Source organism: Narcine bancroftii, chromosome 4 (assembly GCF_036971445.1).
Source record: "Narcine bancroftii isolate sNarBan1 chromosome 4, sNarBan1.hap1, whole genome shotgun sequence".
Taxonomy (NCBI): Eukaryota; Metazoa; Chordata; class Chondrichthyes; order Torpediniformes; family Narcinidae; genus Narcine; species Narcine bancroftii.
This window is the reverse complement of record NC_091472.1, coordinates 40,843,706-40,870,785: the sequence shown is the minus strand read 5'-3', so window position 1 is coordinate 40,870,785 and position 27,080 is coordinate 40,843,706. Positions and strand designations below refer to the sequence as shown.

At 42.4% G+C, this 27,080-nt stretch overlaps 1 protein-coding gene across 4 annotated transcripts in view; it reads right to left on the bottom strand.

The window, feature by feature from the left end:
• Positions 1–27,080, bottom strand: part of LOC138760488 (suppressor of cytokine signaling 5-like) — a 45,613-nt gene that overhangs the window by 12,731 nt on the left and 5,802 nt on the right. The window contains exons 2-3 of one of the 4 annotated variants that reach the window (XM_069931115.1): positions 21,865–21,899; positions 20,761–20,849 (exon numbers count right to left, since the gene is read on the bottom strand). The exons of 1 other annotated variant lie outside the window; for it this stretch is intronic. The gene's annotated coding sequence lies outside the window, so the exon portion shown is untranslated. Of the gene's footprint in view, positions 1–11,881; positions 14,372–20,760; positions 20,850–21,864; positions 21,900–27,080 lie in introns of those variants that run through there. 2 more of the 4 variants (XR_011355650.1, XM_069931114.1) reach the window with 2 other exon arrangements.

Genomic DNA, 27,080 nt, shown 5'->3' with positions numbered 1-27,080 from the left:
CCGCCTGCAAATGGCAGGAACACCGCCTGCAAATGGCAGGAACACCGCCTGCAAATGGCAGGAACACCGCCTGCAAATGGCAGGAACACCGCCTGCAAATGGCAGGAACACCGCCTGCAAATGGCAGGAACACCGCCTGCAAATGGCAGGAACACCGCCTGCAAATGGCAGGAACACCGCCTGCAAATGGCAGGAACACCGCCTGCAAATGGCAGGAACACCGCCTGCAAATGGCAGGAACACCGCCTGCAAATGGCAGGAACACCGCCTGCAAATGGCAGGAACACCGCCTGCAAATGGCAGGAACACCGCCTGCAAATGGCAGGAACACCGCCTGCAAATGGCAGGAACACCGCCTGCAAATGGCAGGAACACCGCCTGCAAATGGCAGGAACACCGCCTGCAAATGGCAGGAACACCGCCTGCAAATGGCAGGAACACCGCCTGCAAATGGCAGGAACACCGCCTGCAAATGGCAGGAACACCGCCTGCAAATGGCAGGAACACCGCCTGCAAATGGCAGGAACACCGCCTGCAAATGGCAGGAACACCGCCTGCAAATGGCAGGAACACCGCCTGCAAATGGCAGGAACACCGCCTGCAAATGGCAGGAACACCGCCTGCAAATGGCAGGAACACCGCCTGCAAATGGCAGGAACACCGCCTGCAAATGGCAGGAACACCGCCTGCAAATGGCAGGAACACCGCCTGCAAATGGCAGGAACACCGCCTGCAAATGGCAGGAACACCTTTGCTAATTTTTACCTTTGCTAATATAAAGGACACTGTTTGACCTGCTGTGTTTCTCCAGCATTGTGAGTTTTTACTTCAACCATGGTGCCTACAGATTTTTGTGTTTAACTTTCTGCAGGAGCTCTCGAGAGCATCCTGGCTGGCTACATCACAGCGTGATATGATTGCTGTAGAACATAGAATCAAAGGTCAATCTACAGGACTATAAAAGCAGCAGAGTAAAATCACTGAGTCTCCCTTCCCCCTATTGATGTGATTTACCAGGATTGTTGTTTAAAGAGAGCTTGCACAATCTGTGGGGACACCTACCACCCGCACATAGCATCTTCCAGCTACTCTAGTCAGGAAAGATATACAAAAATATTAGTGCCAGAACCACCAGGCTGAGGAACAGCTTCTTCCCACAGGCAATGGGAATGCTGAATGACTGCTGAACTGTTAAAACAAATTCCCATAACTCTACAATTTGTTAATAATATTTATTTTAGTATGTGTACATAGGTTCTGTATATGTGTATCATTTGTATCATGTGTTATATCTGTATGTGTGTTTGCACTATGAACAAGAGAACACTGTTTCATTGGGTTGCACTGATACAATCAAATAATAAATGAATTTGAACTTTTCACATGTTGACCAGAGTATTAAATAGCATTTTTTTTTTAATTTTAGATTTGTAACATCTAGAGATTAAAAAAATTATACTTGGAAGTATTCCCTCAAATAAGACATTTTACATGTGGTCACAACTAATGGGAAGCCAGGTGCATCATTTTGTAAAGACTGATTATTGGCAAGGTTATTCAGCAACGAATGTACACAAAACTAAATAATCTTGAAAAGAATTAAATTAGAGCTGCAGGAAGACAGTCTCCTCTCCTCCAAAAGGCAAGAGGCAGCTAGCGTCAAGACTATTAGGAGAGGGAAGAGGAAGAGGCAGTGCAGAGCCATTCCCCTCAGCAATGTATACTGTTTTGGATACTGTTGGTGGGGGGGGGGTGTGGAATGATCACAATAGTCACTTCTCTGGCACAGAGTCTGGCTCTTCAGCTAAGGGGAGGGGGGGGGGAAAAGAGCGATAGTGATTGGGGATTTGATAGGCAAACAGAAGATCCACTGAACAAGATTGAGCCTTCCAGTTGGTATGAACTAAAACATGAAAGTCTACAGTCACCATGGTTGAAGTAAAAACACAATGCTGGAGAAACTCAGCAGGTCTGTGTCCTTTATACAGCAAAGATAAAATAACCAATGTTTTGGACTTGAGCCCTTCATGTTGTCTCCTAGGTGCCAGGGTCTGGATGTCTCTGATCGAGTCTACAGCATTCTGAAGCGAGAGGGTGAGCAGCCAGATGTTGTGGTCCACACTGGTACAAATGACATAGGGATAGGGATGAGGCCCCAAGGGATTATAGGGAGTTGGGAAGGAAGCTGAAAAGTAGGACCTCAAGGGTGGTAATGTCAGGATTCCAGCCTGTGCAACACACCAGTGAGGGTAGAAATGGGAAGCTGTGGCAGATGAATGTGTGTCTAAAGAGTTGGGGCAGGGGTTCAGATTTGTGGATCATTGATATCTTTTCTGTGGAAAGGACAGGCTGTACCTGAATTAGAGAGGGACAAATATCCTGACAGGCAGGTTTGCTAGAGCTGTTGGGGAGAGTTTTAAATCAATTTGGTGGGGGATGGGAACCAAAGTGTGACTGTAAGAGAATAGGTCAGAAGATGGAAAGGATGATGCAATGTGTTTTGTTAGTTTGTGAGGAAGGGACAGGCAGGGTTGGAAGGATAAATGTAGAGTTGGAAGGTTTGAAATGTGTCCATTTCAATGCAAGGAGTATTTGGAATAAAGATTAACTGAGAGCATGGGTATCAGGACATAGAATTGTGATGTTGTGGCTGCTGCAGAGACTTGGCTGACGGAAAGACAGGATTGACTGATGCAGGTATCAGTGTTTAGGTGTCCTAAAAGGGATAGGAAGCAATGGGTGGAAGTATCATTACTGGTCAGCAATTACAGCTATGGAAAGGGAGGACACTGTAGGGGGAGTGTCTATCATCTTCTACCCACACTGAGTCAGAAATAGGGAGGGAGCAATCATTAGACCCAAATAACCCTGAGGAACAGAGAAGTGGGCAGATTTTTGAAAGATGCAGAAGTTACAGGGTTGTTATAATGGGAGACTTCAACTTCCCAAATATTGACTGGCATCTCCTGACTGCAAGAGGGAGAGATTAGGCAAAATTTGTTAGGTGTGTCCAAGAAGGACATAGCTGATGGACAGCACGGTTGGCGTAGCTGTTAGTGCAAAAACTTTACAGCACCAGCTATCGGGACTAGGGTTTGAATCTCGTGCTCTCTGTAAGGAGTTTGTATGTTCTCCCTGTGTCTGCATGGGTTTTCCTTGGGGGCTCTGGTTTCCTCCCACCGATTGAAATGTACAAGGGGTGCATGTTAATTGAGTGGCACAAACCCATGGGCTGAAATGGCCTGTTACCATGCTGTATGTCTAAGGATTCCTACACAGTGTGTGGACCCAATGACTAGAGGGGAGACCTTACTGGTTCTAGTACTGGGTAATGAACCTGGTCAGGTGATAAAATGCTCAGTGGGGAGCATTTTGCTAATAATGACCACAACTCCCTGAGCTTTAACAGTTATGCACAAGGATAAAAGGAGACAGAATTGGAAAGTGTTTAGTTGGGGAAGGGCTAATGATGATGAGATGAGGCAGGAACAAGGGAGAATAAATTAGGGACAGATTTTCACATGAGAAAGCAGGGAAGTAATGTGGAGGATGTTTAGGGACCACTTGCACAGGGTTCTGGATAGGTTTGCCCCACTGAGAAAGGGAAAATATGGTGGGAAAAGTGAACAGTGGTTGACAAAACAGGTGAGGTAGCTAGTTAGGAGGAAGAAGGAAGCATGCATTAGATTTAAGCAGCAAAAAAGAGAAAGGGTTCATGAGAATTACAGGCAGTCGCCAGGTTACAAACAAGATCTGTTCCTAAGTCTGTCTTTAAGTCATAACAGGTACATTTAGCGTCAGTCAAATGTTTGTCTTAGTATATATTTTACTTTCTATGCATATAAAATTACTGGAGTAATTTCTTGAAGTAGGCATCAAGGGAGGAAATGTGATTCAACTTAAAATGGTGGACAGTTGTTTTCCTTCCTTGAGCCGACAAACCGCTGAAGCCATGTATAGTCTGTTTGTAAGTACGATTGTCCGTAAGTCGGACATTTGTACCCAGGGACTGCCTGATATCGTAGCCAGGAAGAAACTTAAAGGACTTTAGAGAGCTCAAAGAGGGCACAAGTCCTTGACAAGGAGGATTAAGGAGCACCCCTTGATCTATGCACTCATGAAGAACAGGAGGATGATGAGAGTGAAGACAAGGCTGTTCAGAAAGTCATAAGGCATGGGATCTGTGGAACCATGGCTGTGTGGATTCAGAATTGCCTCTTCTGTAGAAAGCAGAGAGTAGAGTTGGACATAAAGTATTGTGCCTGGAGGTCAGTGACAAGTGGTGTTCCGCAGATCTGTTCTAGGACCCCAGCTCTTTCTTTTGAATAATTGCTTTTTTTCTATACATGTATTAAACAATTAGATAAAATAATAAGAATTAAAATTTAGGAGATTCAATCATTACATGATAGTTAAAATCCCTCCCATACCCACCCTGAACCTCCAAAGAAATTATTTGTGTAGACAGAGTGCAATACAAAGGAAAAGAAAATAGCTTGCACGGAGAATCACTTTTCAACACAGGACCTCAGCAAGATTGATATGATCAATTTTGGAAAGAGGATTGACAGGTCTCAAAAGGCTGAAAAACACTACATATTTATACCTAAAATGTGCATGTACGGGCCCCAAATTTTCAAAAACAAACCATATTTATTTTTCAAATTATATGCAATTTACTCCAAAGGGATATAGCTGTGATTTTTTTCGCATATCATCTTCACCCCACCGAGTTCCTTGTTTCCTGTATTTCAGGAGAAACACTCTAGCCAGCCATTTCCTCTTGTAAGGACTACAAGGGTTTTGAACAGGCTGAACTCAGAACTTACAACCTGTCTTCAAAATGGGGTTTTTAACAAGCCTGCCAACTTGCCATTTTGCAGCCTCAACTGCAACTGCAGAACAAACTTCTCTCTCTACAAAAAGAGAATCACCTCTCTCTGCTTGTAAAAACCATGACTTCTTTCAGGGCACCTAATCCAATCTTTGAAAGATCTTATCAGTATCTCTGAACCTGGACTTTGTTCCATTTGCACCTCCTTTTGAAGTTCAATTGTTTCTGCAAAGTTAACTGGAGCCTCAACGCCTAGCTTCAGCAAAGCTCCTGCATTTTAAATGAGATTGTAGTGACTGCTGCGGCAGGGCTACAGAGTCAAGAGAAGTCCACACAGCATGAGGGTGAATCAAAGAATGACTTTATTGGTTTGAATTCACCATGTCTCTATGCTAGCCCACCCATTTCTGGTGACATACCTGCTAGTTTCTGGAAGCGATGTCATCGCATCGCAGTGTCACTCTTTGGCTGCTGGGCTGTTACGTGGAAGTGGAAGACTCCTTAGCCTGCACGAGGCATTCAAGGGGAACCCGCACCATCTGGACAGGCCGCTTGTTGCTGCGATTCAACCTGTTTATTCGCGCAGTCGCTTGGCCCACTACACCACCGCCCCAGAATTCCCACCAGTCTTTAAGCTGGAATGTCTGGGTCGTGTTTTTGAGTCTGAAAGGCATTCTTAAGAATTCAGAGGTTAAATGGTGTGATAATGGCCATCTTCTGGACGTCGCTGAGGAGTACCGGGATTTGGTGGTACCCCTTTACAAGGTCCACATTGGAGAAAACCCTGAAGCCTCGTGGCGAAATCCTGGACGTGTGGGATGGGGTACCTGTCCGGAACAGTAGTCTCGTTTAGACATCAGTAGTCACCACATGGACACCAACCGCCAGAGTTCTTCACCGTGTGGAGGGGGGGAGGCCCACAGGCTGTTGGAACAGTGGCTGATCCCCAACTCCTCCATGGTGGTGAACTCGGCCTTGGCTTGTTGGAGAAGACACCGGGCTTTTGCATGCACTGGGGGGCCGGTGGTCTCTATGTGCTGCTCCACGCCACGTGGTAGGTTAGAGTCATGGAAGTTTGGTGCCAATGAAGCTGGGTATTTGCCCAGTAAGGAGGCGTACTCATCTTGGTCCAGGGTGTGGATTCCCAGTGGCAGGAAAGAGCACTTCTGCAGGGTGAGGGGGAAAGAATGGAAAGTTGAGGCGTTTACTAACCAACATCTTATCATGTCTACCAGCAGTTAGTGAGCCCGGAAGAAATCCGCTCCGAGTTGTGCCTGTCACACGACCGTGACGGTGCACTCCCACTGGAAAACAGAGTCCGCAACGTGGATAGTGACCAGGTGAATCCCGAAGCTGGGAATGGATGACCCGTTGGTCGCTTGCAGGGGAAAGCCTTTGGTGTTGTGTCTCACCTCAAAGTATGTGGGAGGGATAAGGCTAATCTCCACGCTAGTGTCAATAAGGAAAGCCCTCTTCGTCCTCTGGTCTCCAAGTTAGAGTAGGTGTGCCAACTGCTGAGGCCACTATCGGTGACCGGCCTGATCGTTTCTCATCGCCATGTTGGTTTTGGCGGTGGGGGTACAAGCATGGGGGGCGGTGCATCACTGTTCTCTGCGTACCCTTTGTGTTGTCACTGTGCTGCAGCTACCGCTGGTGTTTCTGCTGGACTGGACGGGGTGGCAGTGCCGATTGCGTAGACTGGTTGCATGTGGAAGGTGCTCTGTTGTGGCATGTGGAACAGCCTGTCTGTCTCCTTGGCCAAGAGGTGCGGGGCGCTGAAATCCATGTCTGAAACTGCCAAGGATTTGTGTACTTGTAGTTTAGAGTGGAATAGGGCCTTGAACAGTAAAGTCTGTGTGCCCATCTGCCAGGGCCACCATCTCGTGCATTAGCTCAGAGGGGTTTCTGTCACCCAGGCTCTGCATATTGAGGATTTTGATGGCACACTCATGCCAGCTGAGCTCTAGGGTATCGAGGAGGAAATGTCAGAACTGCTCGTACTTACGCTCCATCGGTGGGTATGAAGCTTTCTTTGGCAGCTGTGTATCCAGGGTGCTGACGATGTGTCAGAACTTAGGTGTCCTCTGAAACAATTCCCCTGATGTGGAACTGCGACTCAGCCAACTGTATGTAGCCATTTCCTAGGCTGGCTTGCCCAGAATGGCGGGAGATGTATCCGTGCTGCGACTGTGGATTCAGCAGTTTGCTGCATTCTCGTGTGATTAATGATGGTTCCAAAACATTGGAACCGTCGGGGTCACCACTATAGCAACTGCTGCGGCATGCTACCAAGTCAAGAGATGTTCACTCACATTGAGTGGACCAAAGAATGACTTTATTGGTTTGAATTCGCCACGTCTCAGTGTTGGCCCACCCACTTCTGGTGACATACCTGCCACCTTCCGGAAGTGGAGTCATCGCGTCGCAATGCCACTCTCGGGCCAGTGGGCCGTTATGCAGAAGCGGGAAGACTCCTTAGCACTAGGTGCGGTCTTCTTCTCGGCAGTGATGGGGAGCCTACGCCATCTTGAACCAGCCGTGTGTGGCAGCGATTCAACCCGTTTACTTGTGCAGTCGCTCAGCCCAATACAAGATGTCTTTTGTTAAGTGTTACTGCTTGTGAAATATAACCTACACCAAACCCCGCACCCCCCCAATTTCTTAAAGACATGTTTTACCATACCCCGTAACAGCATCAAATTCAGCTGATGTAGAAAATTATATGGTACTAGTCTATACTTTACATTAATAGTATTTATCATATAATCTTGACATAGATCTGACCATCTTTGCTCATCAATTGTAATATTCAAATCCTTAGTCTAGATTTATGGACTCCTTGTTTTTGTAATAAAAGATACATTGCAGAAGTAATAAAAAATTCCACCTCACTACAAGTAGGTAACAGCATTTTTGGAACTAGCTTCTCCCTCAAATATCCTCTCATTTAAAAATAACCAGAGTATTATTAGTTATTCCATATTTATTCCTAAGTTGCTCAAATGACATTAATTGGCCTTGTTCATAATAATCTTCAATATTTTTAATGTTTTTACAAAACCAAATAATTAAACATTGATGAACCTTTGACAAAGGTACCAGACGATTTTGAATCAGAGGGCATCTTGGGCGATAAACTTCCCTTCATTTCAATTGCGTCACTTCTCTTGTTTCAAACAGTAATCAGATGTTTCAACAATGGTGCTTCTTTAATACTAATCATTAATTTTGAATCTTATTTGTATACAAATTCCTCTGCTAATCTCTCTCCTATTTTATCCAATTCTATTTTGACCCATGCTGGTTTTTCTGCTCCTTCAAAAGCAGATGCTAGAAATCTCATTTGAGCTGTAGGCCTCCCAATTCATATTTCCACATTAATCTTTCTATAGAAACTCTTGACATTTTTCCTTTTCAAAGAAATGTCCTTACATGTTCATTTACTTCTTGGAAAAACTTTTTTGAGTTAATAAGGATTCTTATAAATGTCCTAAATGAAGTGGATTAGCAGATAATACCAAGGTTGGATGAGTTGTGGATTGTGTTGAAGGTTGTCACAGGTTACAAAAGGACAGACAAGATGCAGAGTTGGGAGGAAAAATGGCAATTGGAATTCAATCCAGATAAGTGTGAGGTGATGCATTTTGAAAAGTCAAACCAGAAGGATGGGTACAGGGTCAATGGGCAGACACTTAGCTGTGTGGAAGAAAAGAAATCCATACATTACTCATGGTTGTCACGCAAATTAATAAGATAGTTAAGAAGGCCTAAGGGATGCTGAGCTTCATTAGTAGGAGGATTGAGTTCAATAGCTGAGAGACCATGCTGTAACTCTACAAATCTCTGGTGAGACCACACTTAGAATATTGTATTTGATTCTGGTCACCTCATTATGGAAAGGGAGCTATGGGGAGGATGCAGAGGACATTTTCCAGGATGTTGTCTGGATTGGAAAATATCTTATGAGGCAAAGTTATCAAAACTAGGACTTTTTGAAGAGAAGGAGGACGAGAGGAGGCTGTAGACAGCCAGTGCCTTTTTCCCAGGGCAGGTGTAGCAATACCAGAGAAAATATGTTCAAAATGAAGGGAGGGAAGTTTAGGAGAGACATCAGGGGCAAGTTTAAAAAAAAAGTCATGGGTGTCTGAACTACCTTGTCAGGAATGGTTGTTGAGGCTAACACATTAGAGGCATTTAAGAGATTCTAAGACTGACATATGGATGAAAGAAAAATAGAAGGTTACAAAGTAGGTTGGTTTTTATTTGACAGGAATATATATATAATATTGGCACAACATCAAGGGCTGAAAGGCTGTACTGTCTTGTAATGTCCTACGTTCCATTACTGGCTGTCATGCTGAAACTGATACATTTTAAGAAACAATAGTATGCACAGCTCAATTTCTGAAGAAATTCTTTGAGTACACACTTTTTTTCTATGGAGAAAAAAAACAATTAAAATCAAATTTGTTTTGAAGCAATGGGCCACAAAATAAGAGCACAACTTCTCAAGATCTTGGCTGATCACAGAACTCAAACAACACTGGACAAAATGTATCTTGGAATCAACTCCTGAATAGCCTCAGCCTTCAGAATAATTAAATTTATATTCTGTCTTAAATGACCAGCCATTTATCAATGACTAACTTTCTTTATTTTAAAATACTAAGCCAAAAGAAAAAAAACTTTAGCATTTCAAGCCCTCTGTAATTTGTTTTAATTGTACACCTCTCATTATTCTAAATTCACATTCTACATTGTTAACCCAGTATCCCAGTAACCCATTTAGCACGATGCTATTACAGTGCCGGCAACCTGGGTTCGAATCTGCTGCTGCCTGTCGGAAGTTTGTATGTTCTCCCCATGTCTGTGCTCCAGTTTCTTCCCATCCTCCAAAACGTACAGGGTTTTAGATTAATTTGAGTGTAATTGGACACGGGTTTCAGTCGCTGGAATTGCCTTCTACAGTGTTATAAATAAAGTTTCAATTAAAAAATTTAAACAGAATCAAAATGACTGTGCTACACCTGCCAAATATAAACTTTTCGATCTGTTCATCACACATGGAACTCCACAATTGGTCTAATGTTTCAGAAAGCTATAGAGATTTTTATATACTATAGCCTAAGCCCTTTCCCAATTGTTCACTGCACAAACTAACTTAATTATTCTTAGACATTTTCATACATGCAGATTCACAAGTTCAAATTCATTATTCTTCCAAATCAACAACAGCGGCACTGTTAGCATAGCCGTAAGCGCAACACTATTACTGTGCCAGCGACCTGGGTTCGAATCCAGTGCTGTGTAAGGAGTTTGTTCATTCTGCTCATGTCTGTGTGGGTTTCCTCCAGGTGCTTCGGTTTCTTCCCACTGTTCAAAACTTTCCTGGGGTTGTTGGTTAAGTGGATGTAATTGGGTGGCATGGGCTTTTGGGCCAAAAGGCCCTATTACCATGCTGCAAGTCTAAATTTAAAATTTATAAAAGTTAAAAACCATGTTTTCTCATACTTCTAGTAATATTATGTATGCCCAGTGGTGAAATTTGACCTGGCACTTCCTGCTATGTCACCTTGAGATCCTAAGGTGGTCATGAAAAATTCTAATTAAAAATTGCCTCAACTACATGTAGCTGTTGGTACACAAGTAGTTTAACAAGTTTGGCATTGAAAAAAACTGAGCGCTGTAGGGGAATGCAAACATTTCAAATGCTTCAAGTGCTCACATCTTTCTGGTTATGGTTCCCGCATTCAGATACAGGGCTTGAGTTAAGGGTGAAGATGGAAGAGGGTGCTGTGCAGGCATAATACTGCAATCACCAGACAACAAATTAGGTATAAAGTCCCCAATTTCTGCACATGGGCAAGCCAGATACAAAAGTTTACATTGTCAATAGAATGAGTTGTGTATTAACATCTTTCAAAGCAGAAACCATTAAAGAAAACAGTGAGAATGTTGGTCAACTTTCAGCAAGGTAAACGACAACCAACCACTGAATTACAGTTGGAGTGAGGAGGCCCAGAAAATAAGACAAAGTACAATGATTTTATGCAAAGCCAAGCTGCATCGTGTGCACTCATGTCAAAAACCAGGAGTTGAAAGTCACATTGATTTATTTACTTTTTTTCAAGACTGAATTGTATTCCTTACCTCAGATGTTTGGGTGAGGATTTGTGAATTTTGTTTGGGTGAATTTCTGTAACCCCCAACAGTTGCAAACAGGAAATGATTGTACTAGTTTTATAGTGATTTAAATTTTGTTCATTTTCACCTACTGTAGAGATAAAATAAGCTAAGACAAGGAAAGAAGTTGTCATCCAGCTCTTATACAAAATGAAAGCATTATACACAGTCCGGCCTCTAAAGGTTGTTATAGCCAAAGGGTAGTAGCGAGGACAAACTCCCACTAATACACAAATGCTCTTCATGGCGTGTAACTCAAACAGCTTCTGACAACCAATTCCAACTCCTGCCTTCACTTGTAGCATAGTTCTTATGCCTGGTGGAGCTGTTCTCACTGACAGAAGGGGCAAAGGTAGGCCACTGGCACCTTGAAACCAGTTGCTCTGTATAGATGGGGCTCATTAACCTCAGATGGTAACTCATCAGAGAGGGAAAACTCAGATTTCAAACCTCCGCTGCCTTGTGGCTATACCCACTTACAGGAAAGGCTTTGGGAGTAAACCAAAGGAAAAATCCAGTCGGAGTTCTGAAGGTGGCTGACTGCTGTACCCAGCACCAACACGGCAACTCCTGCGATGCTGCTGGCACCAAACTGTATTGACTTTCGTCATTCCTTTGGACCTGTCATTAGCATGGAGAGAATGATCCCACAGCATGGGCAACAGAAAGGTCTCCATATCAACGCTGAGCTGGCTTGAGCCCCGAAGAGGCCACTCCAGCTACATATCGGCTACATTATTTAACCATATTAGTGCAGGTCAAGGGTATGAAACTGAAGCCTGCTTAAAAAGAATTCAGCACTACAATCTGAGTGCAAAAAAGATGTAGAGAAATAGATGAGAAAAGTGCAATAATATTTTGGCATTTCATTTCAAAAATGTACTTTATTCATATAGTTAAACACAATTGAAACAATTTTTCTACATTAATCGTTGCAATAATTTTCAACATGCTCTTACATTGCCATTATTTCCTCATTAAATAGTGCACTCCTGAAGTGTTTGAGGCATGCTTATGGAGGGCCCAGTTTAGAGGAGCCAAGGACTGGCTGGAGCAGAGAGCCAAGGTAACTCAAAAATGAGAAACAAGAACTGCATTTCCACTTGGTAGGGAACAATGTGCTCATCAGGTGCAAGCTGCTCTGACATTTCAATGTTCTTAATACAGTCTCTGGAGGAAGGGTGATGGGGAAAAAGTAATGAATACAATCCACATGCTGATCTGATGTGTGTTTACATCAAACTAATGCATAGAACTAAAGTGCGCAAACATCAAATATCGTAATAGGCTGAGGTTCTCCTGTTCTAGTGTGGTAAAGAATAGGGGGTTTAACATTCCTTTCGGTGGGACTTTCAAGTTCATTGACATCTGATTGTACAAATACAACCTCAATTGTTATATTTTATGTTGCACATAGATAGGTTTTAAGAGATAAATTGTGGCAGTTTTTTTTTTAAGTTTAGGCCACATAAAGATACAAACCCTTCAAAACAAATCTCATTTAAAATGCCAGAGTTCTGCTCAAGCCAGACAGACCAAGCTCCAAGTGCCTTTGGAGAAACTTTGAAGAAAGTTTATAAGGACTTCACAAGTCGGTGTTAATTGGACATGCTGTGGAGTAATAGATTATTGTTTTGGAAAGCAACAGATGAATGAACTCCGAAGATTAGGTCTGGAGCCGCAGTCTGAGCACAGTTTGCTGTTCTAAGAGGGCCATATGGTTTTCTCAGAGAGAGTGCGGGGGAGCAGGCCATTTCATGTGCGGGGAAGCAGGCCATTTCATGTTGGGCCTCCATCTTGAGACCAGCTACCGAGCGGATGGAAAAATGGGAACTTACATTTCAGACAGCAGCCCTAAAAGGCTGCTCCAGTGTTCCATTCATATCCTGAGGCACCTCATAGCACCCTCCGGATCCGGCATAGTTGGAGCAACTGGTGCCGTAGCGCCACCTGTCATAAATATGCGGCAGAGCAATGGAAGTCTACCCTACCCATAATTCCCCCACGCAGCTAAAACCGTTCCATGGTTCCCAGAACAGTTCCAGCTGTGTGGGGAATTATGGGTAAGGAAGACAGCCATTGCTCTGCCACGTTTTGATCCGCAGAGAGCAGCCTGAAGGCCGAAGCGGCCCAGAGTGGCTGCCCCGACGGTCCCTGCTGACAGCTCCGCTGCCCTGAGGACTCCCCGCCACCTGACTTGGAGGGAGTGGGGAGATGAGATGGGCTTGCGGGGTGACTGCATCATCAGCCCACCCCTAAACAGCCACTTAGCGCGGCTGTACATTCAGATTGGTCGGCGGAGGGCTGTGCTGCAGAGATTATCCCTCGAGGAGAGAGGTTGGAATATATGGCTTTGAGACTGCTTCCGCATTCAGAAAGGTAAGCGATCAAGCGTTTTGGCAGAGTTTCTCCGCCTTTATATCTCAACTTTTGTGTTATCTGAAATGGCCGAAAGAGACAGAGAGAAGGAACATTGCAAACTGTCAAGCTTGTGGAAAAAGCCCTATTTTGAAGTCAGGTTGTGAGTTCTTAGTTCAGCCTGGTCAAAGCCCTTGTGGTCCATTCAAGAGGAGATTCTGGCTATATAATATTTCCCTTGAAATAAGGGAAATAGAAAACGAACTCTGTGGTGACCTGAAAGAAAGAGGTTATCATTTGGAAAACCCTGATGCGGCAAGTTTCTTCGGCAAGACACTGAAGTGGCTGATCAGAAGGAATCAGTTGTGGGTGTCCAATGAGCAACAAATCTCTCTATGAAAACTGAGACGAACCTTCCTGAGTGGTAACCTTTGTTAAATTCTGTGCACAGTATAAGAATTGCCTGATACCAGTGAACTTTGAGGAGTGAGAAATGAGATTGGACTGTGAAACAAAGAACTTTTTTTGAACTTATGTACACATTACATACTCTTGCGCTTAGAATTAGAAGGGGGGTTAAGTTAATAGTAATAAGTTAAAGTTTGATCCTGTTTTCATGTTTAAAGATAATTAAAAGCAACTTTTGTTTAGTGACCATTTGTCTTGGTGAATTTCTGCTGTGTTTCCCTCTGGGCTCATAACAGTACATATACAAGCTGACGAAACAGTGCATTCCACATCATAGTGCACACATAAACAGTACATCTTGCACACAAACATATATACATAGTGATCTCAAATAAATGTATACAAAAATAATGTGTGGGTTTATTGGATTGAACAGCCTCAATGTCTGCAGGAAGAAGCTGTTTCCCAGTCTGGCAGTCTTGGTTTTTATGTTCATGTACCTCTTCCTTGAAAGTAATGTCTTAAAGACACTGCGGGCTGCATAGTAAGAGTCCTCAATGATTCCATGAGCCCTCTAAGCACTGCTCCCTGCAGATATTATCAATAAAGGGAAAGGAGACATCAGTGATCTTCTCAGCAGTTTTAGTCATCCTCTGACAGACCTCCAATCTGATGTTTTGCAGTTATTATGCCACAATATGATCCAGCCAGCCAGGACACTCTCCATTGAGTCCCTGTAGAATATTATTAGAATGGTGGCCAATAGCCTTGCCCATCTCACCCTCCTGAGGAGTGCAGGAGCTGTTGCATCTTACTGACTAATAAGGTGCTATGGGTCAAGGATAGGTTGTGCTTTAAATGGACACCAAGGAACTTTGTGCTCTCCACTCTCGATGATGGAGCCATTGATATATCGTGGAATGGTCAATCATCCTCCTGAAGTCCACCATCACATTGTTTGTCTTGTCTACATAGAAACCCTGGCTGTTGCTATTGCACCACTGTACAAGCCTTTCATTCTCCTCTCTGCTGTTGACTTAATATTGTTGAAGATGTGGCTAATATTTTGACCATCAGCTATTGTAATGCAACTAAACTTGATTTTACATAGTCTTGTTTAAACCACTGGTAGTTCGACTTCATAACACTTCATTCAAGTGATTTATTCTTACCTCAGCTGTAGCACATTGACACAATGTAGTAAACGTTCACAGCCCCTTTCACACTGGCACCTTGTCCCAGGAATTAACAACAAATTGACTGGTTAAGGGTCAAGTATGAAAGCAACTTCATCTGAACAATGTCACGAAATGACGTAATTTCACGCCAGGGATAGACGACCTCAACCCCTACTGCAATCCCCAGTATCTCCCGACTCTGGGGTGTAGATTAGCAGAGTGTGAAAATGTGAATTGCATTCTAGGACTGAAATGATGCACGTTTTTGCAGGAGTTCAGGGACGTAAAGGAAAAAATATTTAAAATGAAGGTATAAACTTTGCCATAGGAAAGTTGCAGTGGGGGGTGGGGAAGGGGGGGAAAGGAGGGAGAGAGAGAAGTGCTAGCAATAAATAGCAATAGCAGACAATTTATAAACAGCAAGGGAAAGTTGGTAGCGCAAATTTATAAAGACGGAGGGAAAAAGCAATGGTGCAGCAGAGAAACTCTTCCTGGAGTGCTCCGTGCATGCAGCTGTGCATACAGCCCTTTCTCTGCCACACAGAATTCTGGGAGGGCAGGTCCGCCATCGCTTCCCCCACCATGGTCCTTGTAAATTGTGCGCAATAGCACTACCAATTCTCCCATGCTGTTTAAAAATTGTCTGCTATTTATTGCTAGCACTTTCCCACAGACCCATACAGGCCAGCACAACAACAACAGGGGCTGAAGGGCTCATACTGTGCTGTACACAAAGCTTAATTATGTTATAATTAATTTTATTTAAATACAAGATCATAATACATTGATCCACCATCGCTCGATGCATCATGACATCGCCAGTAGAAGGTAGAACACTCCTATCCCCAGGGATGGCTCATGGTGAGTATGAATGCATGCAGTGTCCCAGTTAAGTGCGGCCAAGTGTGAACAGCAAAACTGCCATTCCTAACCAGGACACTGAATGGCCGATTTACTGGGATGCAAGTGTAAAAAGGACCATTGCTACAGAATAATTTTTCTAAAATTATTGAATTGCCAAAAATAATAGAACTTTTATCTTGAAATTGTACATGCAGCATAATGTAGGTGGAAGTGTATTAGGTCCTTCAGTTCAAATTTAGCAAAGCCGGACAAAAAGGGAATCAATGACACAGCTCATTTAGGCCACAGATTATGGATTAAATGCCTGGTACTACTTTTGTTTCCATCTTGTGACTTCATAGTTCTAGCAACAATATTCCAAATGTTGAAAACACTTAAATTCCTGTTACCAGTAACAAGTCATAAAGAAGCTACATGAAAAACAAAGTGTTGGAAATATTCAACAGATTTTGCTACATGGGAAGAGAAATGGTCAACATTTTGGTTTGAAGACCTTTTTTGGCACCAAGAGGGAAAATAAACTTCAGCTCTAGGTTGGATAGGAAGGGAGGTTATCTCTCAAAAGGCAAAACCAAGATGAAAATGGATACAAGCTGTAAACCAGGTTATCTTGTCAATATGAAAGTGCAGAGACAAAAGGATTTAAAGAATGTTAAATTCAATGCAGGAAGATCTGCCTCACAGGAAAGAATGGGCATATTCTCCTCTTCCAGAAATCCAAATGAAAAGACAGGAAACTGCAGATGCTGGAGCAAAAACATATTCTACTGGAGGAAGTCAGCAGGTCAAACTGCATCAATGGAAGAATGGTCAACATTTTGGGATGGATCACCTGCAGAATTTGATTTAGCTTTTTTTGGCTGCCTGTCAAGCAACAATTGATTTCCTGGAAGGAGTACAGCTTTAGTTGTCAGAACTCCACTCATCCAGTCAAGTCAATAGTATTCCACCACACCTCTGATATACCTCTCACATTTTTAATTCATAGAGCACGGTGACAACCCCTCCTAGCCCATGAGCCTGTGCCACCCAAAACACCAAATTAACTGACAAATCCTGTACTTTTTTTGGAAGGTGGAAGGAAACCAGAGCACCTAGATGAAACCCACACAGGTCACATGGAGAACATGCAAATTCCTGACAGACAGTGCTGAATTCAAACCAGGTCACTGGTACTGTAATAGTGTTGCACTAACCATGCCACCCCCACCCTTGCAGATGTTAGGACCATAAGACATAGGAACTGAAGTAGACTAATCAGACCCATTGATTCTGCTCTGCCATTCAATCATGAGTTGATCCATTTTCCGCACTCAGTCCCACTGCCCATCCTTCTCCCTATAACCTTTGATGTCCTGGTTAATCAAAAACCTATATCTCCCTTAAATACACCCAATGACCTGGTCTCACAACCACCTGTGGCAACTAATTCAACAGATTTACCACCCTCTGGCTGAAGAAATTCCTGTTTCTTTGTTCTAAGCAGACATCCTCTAATCTTGAAGTTGTGTCCTATTGTCCTGGACTCTTCCACCATAGGAAATAACCTTTCTACATCTATTCTATACATGCCTTTCAATATATGAAATGTTTCAATGAGACCACTCATTGATGAATTAGCTGTGGAAATTGAGATAAACAAATATGATTTGATTGGGATTACAGAAACATGGCTGCAGGGTGGGCAAGTCTGGGAACTTAACATCCCGGGGTATACGATATTTAGGAGGAATCGGCAAGAAAGAAAAGGGGGTGGGGTAGTATTGATGGTGAGAGAAGGGACCGACACGATTGACAGAAAGGATATCAACTCGGAAGATGCGGAATCTATATGGGTAGAACTGAGGAATAGCAAGGAGCGGAAAACGTTAGTGGGGGTGGTATATAGGTCTCCAAATAGTAGTGTAGAGGTGAGGGAAGGCATTAAAAGAGAAATTAGAAAAGCATGCAATAAGGGAACAGCTGTCATCATGGGAGACTTTAATTTGCATATAGATTGGGCTAGTCAAATTGGTAAAAATACAGATAGGAGGAATTCCTTGATTGTTTACGGGACGGTTATCTAGACCAATATGTCGAGGAACCAACTCGGGAGCAGGCCATTTTAGATTGGGTATTATGCAATGATAAGGGGCTAATCAGCAATCTTGTTGTGCGAGGCCCTTTGGGTAGGAGCGATCACAATATGATCGAATTCTCATTCGACATGGAGAGTGATGAAATTAAAACCGAGACTAAGGTCCTGAATTTAAATAAAGGGAATTATGATGGTATGAGACCGGAGTTGAGTAAGATTGATTGGGTGGTGTTTATGGGGGAGTTGACTGTGGATAGACAATGGAAAGCATTCACAGATCTAATGGAGAAATTGCAAAAATCGTTATACCGGTTTGGCATAAAAATAAACCAAAAAAGGTGACTCAACCATGGATAACAAGGGAAATTAGAGACAGCATTGGGTCCAAAGAGAGAGCATATCAATTGGCCAAAAAAAGTACCGCAACTGAAGACTGGGAGGAGTTCAAAATGCAGCAAAGGAGGACAAAGGGATTAATCAAGAGAGCAAAAATAAATTACGAAAGTAAGCTTGCGGCAAATATAAAAACCGACTGCAAAAGCTTTGTAAATATGTCAAGAGGAAAAGATTGGTGAAATCCAGAGTAGGTCCTTTGCAGTCGGAATCAGGGGAATATATAATGGGGAATAAGGAAATGGCAGACCAATTAAATTCTTACTTTAGTTCTGTTTTTACAAGAGAGGATACAAATAACCTCCCAAGGATGTTGGGAAACATAGAGACTAATGCAAGGGAGGAACTGAAAGAAATCAGTATCTCTAAGGACATGGTCTTGGGGAAATTGATGGGATTGAAGGCAGATAAATCCCAAGGGCCTGATAATCTACATCCTAGGGTACTCAAGGAAGTGGCCATTCAGATAGTAGATGCTTTAAGAATTATTTTCCAGAAATCGATAGACTCAGGATCAGTACCCATGGATTGGAGGGTAGCTAATGTTACCCCACTATTTAAAAAGGGGGATAGAGAAAAAGTGGGAAATTATCGGCCGGTGAGCCTTACATCAGTAGTGGGCAAAATGATGGAATCCATTACTAAGGATGTAATAGCGGAGCATATGACTAGCAGAGAAGGGATCGGACGGAGTCAACATGGATTTACAAAAGGTAAATCGTGCTTGACAAATCTATTGGAATTCTTTGAGATGGTGACAGGAGCCAGTGGATGTGGTGTACCTGGACTTCCAAAAGACCTTCGATAAGGTCCCGCATAAATGACTGGCTTCCAAAATCAAGGCTCATGGGATTGGGGGCAAAGTATTGATGTGGATTGAGAACTGGCTGGCAGGTAGAAGACAGAGAGTTGGGATAAATGGCTCGTTTTCTGAGTGGCAGGCGGTGACCTGTGGGGTACCACAGGGATCTGTACTGGGACCCCAGCTGTTCACAATTTACATTAATGATCTGGATGAGGGGATTGGATGTAATATCTCCAAATTTGCAGATGACACTAAGCTAGGAGGGGTTGTGTGCACGGAAGAGGGGGTCAGGAAGCTCCAGTGTAATTTGGATAAATTGAGGGACTGGGCAGATACATGGCAAATGCACTACAATGAGGATAAATGTGAGGTTATCCACTTTGGTAATACAAACTGGAGGGCAGATTACTATTTGAATGGCAATAGATTAAGAGATGGGGAAGTGCAGAGAGACCTAGGGGTACTTGTACATCAGTCTCTGAAGGCGAGCATGCAGGTACAGCAGGCAGTTAAAAAGGCAAATGGTATGTTGGCCTTCATATCAAGAGGGTTTGAGTATAGGAACAAGGATACCTTACTGCAGCTGTACAGGGCCTTGGTGAGACCCCACCTGGAGTATTGTGTGCAGTTTTGGTCACCTTATCTAAGGAAGGATGATCTTGCAATGGAGGGAGTGCAGAGGCGATTCACCAGGCTGATACCTGGAATGGCAGGAATGACTTATGAGGAAAGATTGTGCAAATTGGGATTGTACTCCCTGGAGTTTAGAAGATTGAGAGGGGAATCTCAGAGACATATAAAATTCTGGCAGGACTGGACAGAACGGAAGCAGATGGGATGTTTCCAATGTTGCGAAAATCCAGAACCCGGGGCCATGGTTTGAGGATAATAGGCAAACCACTTATGACCGAGATGAGGAGGAATTTCTTTACCCAGAGGGTGGTGAATCTGTGGAATTCATTGCCACAGAGGGCAGTAGAGGAAGGTTCATTAAATATATTTAAGAAGGAATTTGATCTATTTCTTCAGTATAAGGGTATTAAAGGTTACGGAGAGAAGGCGGGGACGGGGTACTGAACTTTAAGATCAGCCATGATCTTGTTGAATGGCGGAGCAGGCTCGAAGGGTCGAATGACCTACTTCTGCTCCTATCTTCTATGTTTCTATTCTCCTAAATTCCAATGAGGACAAACCAAGAATTGTGAAACACTCCTCATATGATAACCCTTTCATTTCCAAAAATCATCCTTGTGAACCTCCTCTGAACCTTCTCCAACCTCACCACATCTTTTCTTAAATGAGCAGCCCGGAATTGCTCACAATACTCCAAGTTGGGTCTCACCCATGCCTTATAAAGCCTCATCACATTCTGTTCTTGTTTTCTATTCCCCTTGAAATGAATGCCAGCATTGACCTCTTCACCACCAACTCAACCTGCCAGTTTTCTTTCAGGTTATCCAACACAAGGACTCCTAGGTCTGGGTATTTTCAATTTTCTCCCCATTAGAAAATACTCCGCCATTTATTTTTCCTCTACTGAAGTACAGGACAGTACACTTTCCAACATTGTATTTCATTTGTCATTTCTCTGCCCATTCTCCTGATCTGACTCTCCTTCTGCAGCCTCCCATGTTCCCTCACCACCCGCTCCTCCACCTACCTGCATATCATCTGTAAACTTCGCAACAAAGCCATTCATTCCATAACACTGGACCACGAAGATTTTGCATATACTTTTTTTGATATCAGCTGAAAGGAGGAGAAAAGGATGGGTTTAGTTAACAAAATGGATGTTAATCAACCAGAAGTCAATGTCCTGGACTACTGATCTCGGAAGATGGGTTTACACCACAAAGTGGTAGGGCAATATAAATTTCTAATTAGTTTCAGTAATAATAACCACAAAAGTACTATATTGCAAAACCCATCCTGAAATTTGTCATTGCCTACATGCAACTCCAAACGCCAAAAGGTTTGACACTTGACTGTCCTCTGAAATGATCCCAGTTCAAGAGTAATTTGCAATCAACAGTAAGTACCAAACTCAACACACCATGAACAAATATGCAAAATATCAAGCAACAAGTAACGTGGCTAAACAGGTGTTAGAGACCATTTCCAAAAATAATTCTGACCACCACCTCAGCCTTTCAATAGTATATTTGGCCACATAATGCAAGCCATTCATTATCCAAAAAACTACACTCACCATAGTAAATTATAATTTTTATTCCAATTCCTCAAACAAACACCAAAATTTGATACCAAAATGCATTATGGAGTGAGTACTGCAACATCCAAACTAGTGCCTTTCAGATGAAAGCAATTTAAAGACCCCCTACCCTCATTTTGAAGGCTGGGATGTTATATTCAATATCCTGCCTAATCTCTCACTCAAAGGAACAACACGTACAATGTGTCATTAACCCAATGCTCTTCATGACAGTTTACTATGGATCAAGGTTCACTAATTACCTTCAGCCATATTTTGTGCGATACTTGCAAAGTGGTTGAGAATATCAAAGCTTTGGGAGCCAGCGAGCTTTTTAAAAATTCTTGCTGTTATACTTTGCATCATTACAGGTGTCCAATTATATTAACTTGGTTAGCTTATTTTAACACTATCTTAAGCTTTGCAACAGCCTCCAATATCAAAATGAACAAGATGTTCAATCAAAGAAATCTCAATGAATGCTGTCTGGTCAAGGTTGTCCACATGAATAAAAAAATTAGATACATATTGTTAACTAATTTCAGTATTTACCAGATACTTTCATGAGGTTCTTCATCCTTCAGTGTCTAAAATGCAAATGTTAGAATAAATTAACTTCTACCAGAGAAGAGAGGAAATGCAGTTGCAGGCCATGGGCAGTAAAGACTCAATCAATTCCAGGTCAATGCTGAATGAGTTCATCTTAAATAGGGTCACTATAATTAGAATCCTAGCCTGTGTATTCACCTCATTTATAATTGCAATTCACTGATAATAAGTGTAGTCATACAGCAGCTTAAATATTTGCCTGTATGCAGATAAAGTACAGGATTAATCTTTTTGTGATGATATACCTCCCAATAACCAACAATAATTGAATTTGACTTCATCTATCCTGAACCTCAACAGATTTGAAAAGTTTGTCTAATGCAATTTCAGATACTACACCACAATAAAAGGCATTTTCAATATCAAATGAAAGCACATGGAATTAGGGCCATTTCATGCAGAAAGGCTCCTAAAATTAGATTTTTTTTCCTGGAATCTCCAAGGATTTAGGGATATTTACACTGGTTCTCGTCACAAAATGCTGGTTACAATTATTGTAGAATTTAGTGAAAGAAATGCATCAAATGTCCTTAAGAATTCAAAACAATCATGAAGGTGGCCCAATTTCAAGATAGGAACTTTTTACCTCCCCCAAGTGAGTGCAGTGAGGTAGTCTGCAGAGATTCCATTAACATTCTCAGACTCAATTACTGTAAATCTTCAAGTCTTCATTCAAACAAAAATGGGAACGAGACCACTCTTCAACTCTATGGGCAGCAGTTAGCTTAGCTGTTAGTGCAATGTTATTAAAACTCCAGCAAACCTGGTTCAAAACTAGCACTGTCTGTAAGGAGCTTGTACTTTCCCCCCAGGCCTACATGGTACAGAGATGACAGGTCATTTGGGGTATTTGGACAGCATGGGCTTGTGAGCCGGAAGAGTCTGTTACCATGCTGCATTTCTAAATTAAACATCAAGCTTTGGCTAAATGATCATAAGAATCAAAGTCAGGGTTAAAATTCTATTCCCAAGATTTGAGCATACAATTCAGACCAGCATTTCAGCTCAACCAGAAAGAGTGAATCGACTGAACAAAATGTTAATGAGAAGCAAATCTAACACCTCTTGGAAAATACAAAGGTCCTATGGCATTATGCAAAGAACAGAAATTTATCCCATTGGCTTCCATCACTATTAACCTTCAACTAGTCTCACTGACCATTTTAAAATTTTTTATTGCTATCTATAGTTTGGAATGGCCATACTTCCTTTGGCCCAGAAGTGTGCAAACAAATGGAAAAATATGAATAAAGCTAAAGGGGAGGAAAGTACAGAACAGGTTATTGAAGTCTCCAGAATTAAAAAAAATTGAATAGAAAGTTTAGAAAAGGATAAGAATTTAAATTCAAGCAACATGGTACTTGAACCCAGTAATTATTGCCAATCTCCGATTAACGTGCCAGTGTGAATGTTCACAAACAGGCACGGAGGAATCAGATCGTCCCATGGATGAATTGCCTAGAGAGGGTGCATCATCGCTGATTAGTTTTAACTTAGTGTACCAGTTAGGTCAGTGTGAAAGGGATAGGGGGTATGCAGGACGTCGCCGCTGGAGGATAGGCATCCCTTCGCTCTGCGATGCCAGGTGTTGAGTGTGAAAGGGCGCAGAGAACCAATTAACATTGTGAATGGGAGAGAGGGGGGAAAAATTTCTTTATTTATTTATTTTTTTTAAAAATCACTATTTTGAACTGATGGGTAAACCTCTACCAAAGGTTAGCCAATGTGAAAAGGGCTGGAGACAAATTCAAGCGTGCCTAGCACAGAACTGAATGAGTTGTATCTGAATACACGCGGTGTATGAAACAAGGTAAACGAGCTTTTAGCACAGTTACAAATGAACAGATACAATGATGTTGGCAATGGAGACATTGGAGGAGGGACATGGCTGGGAGCTTAAAATATCATATCCCATTTTTTTAAAAAAGCAGGAAAGTGAACAGAGGGGATGGGTGGCTCTCTTAGTTTAAAAAATGAAATCAAACCCTTAGCAAGAAGCAACTCTAGGATCAGAGGGCATGGATAGAATTGGAAAGTTGGAAGGGTAAAAAAAACCCTGATGGAAATTACATATAGGCCAGGATATGGGGTGCAAATTATAAAAAGAGCTAGAAAGTCATGAAAGAAAGGCAATGTTATTGGTCAAGGGAGAATTCATCATCTAGTTAGACTAGGAAAATCAGGTTGGCTCTAGATTGCAAGAAATTTGTGGAATGCCAAAGAGATGCCTTTTTAGAACTGCAGGGGAAAGAATTCTGAATTTGGTACTGTGCCATTAAACCAGACTTGTTAGGGACCTTAAGGTAAATGAACCCATTAAAAGTGGGGGTAACATGAAGGAATTCACTTTAAGTTTGAAGGGAGAAACTAAAGTCAGATGTGTCAGTGTAACAATTGAACAAAGGTGACAGTGGCACAAGAGAGGAGCAGGCCAAAGTCAGGGAAGATGGTGTTTAAGCAATGGTTCAACAGCAGGAGCTTCTGAGAACAAATAAGAAGATACAGGATAGATTCATCACCAGAAAGAAACATTCTAAGGGAGGAGGGTCAGACAATCATGGCTGAAGTCAAAGAAAGCATTAAAGCAAGAGAGGGTATATATAAAAATTAGTGGGAAACCAACACAAGCCAACTAAAAAAAACAAGGGGAGAAAAGATAAAAATGGCATCAGGCTCTGGGGGTAGTACCTGGCAGGGTACAAAAAGTCTGTGCCAACCAACTAGCTGGAGTGCTCATGGATATTTTCAATTTCTTATTTCTGCAGTTGGAGGTTCCCACCTGCGTCAAAAGGGCATCCTACTGGCGCACAGAGCACAGCAAGATGCATCAAAGACTATCACTTAAATTCACCTAAATGCTTTGAGTGAGTGGTAATGTCTAGAATTAATTCATTTCCAAGACACCTGGACCCATTGCAATTTGCCTACTGCCACAATTGCTCCATAGCAGTTGCAATCTTACTGGCTCTCCACTCAGCTGTGGATCACCTAGACAACAGCAACATATACATCAGGCTACTCTTCAACTACGGGTCAGCTTTCAACACCATCATATTTTAAGTATTGATTAACAAGCTCCAAAACCTGGGCCTTTGCACCCCTATTATGTGACTGAATTCTTGATGTCCCCATCAGAAGACGATAGTCAGTATGAATCGGAAACAACATCTCCTCCTCACTATCAACCCAGGTGTATCTCAAGGATGCAGGCTTTCCCCACTGCTCTACATCTATGACTGTGTGGCTAGGCACAATTTAAATGCCATCTACAAATCCTCAGCAGAATCACAGGTAGCAATGATGTAGCATACAGGAGGGAGATAGATCAGCTAGCTGAGTGGTGTCACAACAACAACCTTGCACTCAATGTTTGCAAAACTAAGCAACTGATTGTGGACTTCAGGAGGGGGAAAAAAATCAGAACACAAACCAGTCCTCAATCGAGGGGTCAGCAGTGGAAAGGTTTAAGAATCCCAAACTCCCCTGGGTGTCAACATCTCTGAAGATCTGTCCTGGGGGCTCCATGTCGATACAATCATGAAGGTTTTCTAGCAGTTATACTTTGTGAGGAGTTTGAGATTTGGTATGTCAACAAAGACTTGCAAATTTCTACAGGTGTACCAATGGTATGGAGGTGCCAATGCACAGCACAGGAAAAGCAAACTCAGCCAACACCATTATGGGCACCAGCCTTCACTCCATCAAGAGGGTGTCTTAAGAAAGCAGCCTTTATCGTCAAGGACCATCACCATGCCCTCAGGAGCTTGTAGACGAACATCCAGCAGTACAAAAACAGATTCTACCCCTCTGCCATCAGATTTCTGAATGGACAATGAACCAAAGACATTACCTCACCCTCTCTTCTTTTGCACTAATTTAATTATTCTTAAATGCAATTTATATGAAATATTTGTATCTGTTGCACTGCCACAAAACAACAAATTTTGTGATGTTCCTTAAAATAATGTCGTAGTGTGATTCTGAAGGTGAGCCAGCCAGTAACAAAAGGATACCTAAAAATTTTTTCAAAAATATAAAGTGCAAAAATAAGAGTGGACATCACATCGCTGTCAAATTATGCTGGAGAAGTGGTAAAGAAATAGCAGACAAAGTGATTAGGTATTTTGCACCAGTCTTCTCCATGAAAGACACCAGCAATTCAAGAGTGAAGGGGCAGAAGTGAGTTTACTCAATATTACCAAGAAGGGGCTTGGGAAGCTTGAAGTTGCTGACGGTGGATGCCATCTGGACTAAATGGATGACACCCCAGGGTTCTGAAAGAGGGAGTTGAAGGGATTGTGAACACATTTGTAGATATCTATCAAGAATTACTAAATTGGGAATGGTTCCAAATGACTGGGGGGGGCAAGAGTGAAAAAAAAATCACATATGTCTCTCCACTTTAAGTCAGGAAAGTGCAGGTGGCTAGCCTGACTTCAATGGTAGGCAAGATTCTTGAGTCCATCATTAAGGATAAGGTTTTCAGGGTACTTGAAAGCACAAGATTAAATATGCCAATAGATGATTTCCGTTAGGGGAGATTTTGCTTGATAACGCTGTTGGAATTGTTTGAGGAGGTAGCAAATAGGGCAAACAAAGGAGAGCTAGTGGTTACTGCTTGCTTGGATTTTCAAAAGGCCTTTGACAAGGTCTCTTACATAAGGCTACTAAATCAGATAGGAGTGCATGGTAATGTGGGAAAAATACTACCATGGATAGTATTTTGGCTGATTAGCAGAAGGGAGTGGGAATAAAGAGTCTTTCTGGCTGTTTCATAGAGGTCAGTGTTGGATGCCCTACTTCTCACATTTTATGAAAATGACAGATGATGGAATTGATGGCTTTGTTGACAAGTTTGTGGATGATAGGAAGACAGGTGGACATGCAGATGGTACTGAGGAAGCAGGGAAACTGCAGAAGCTCTTTGACATTGGTAGAGGAAATAAAATAGACTTTTTTCTAAATGCATGAGAAAATTCAGAAAGGAAAGATCCAGGGGGAATTGGGAAAATAGGGTTACAGAATTCTCTGAAGGTTGACGCAGGCTGGGTCAGTAGCAAGGTTTGGTGGGGGGGGGGGGGTGGCGAACACTAACATAAAACTAGCATTCATATCAAGAGGACCAGATTAAAAGGCAAAGATGTAACGCTGATGCTTTA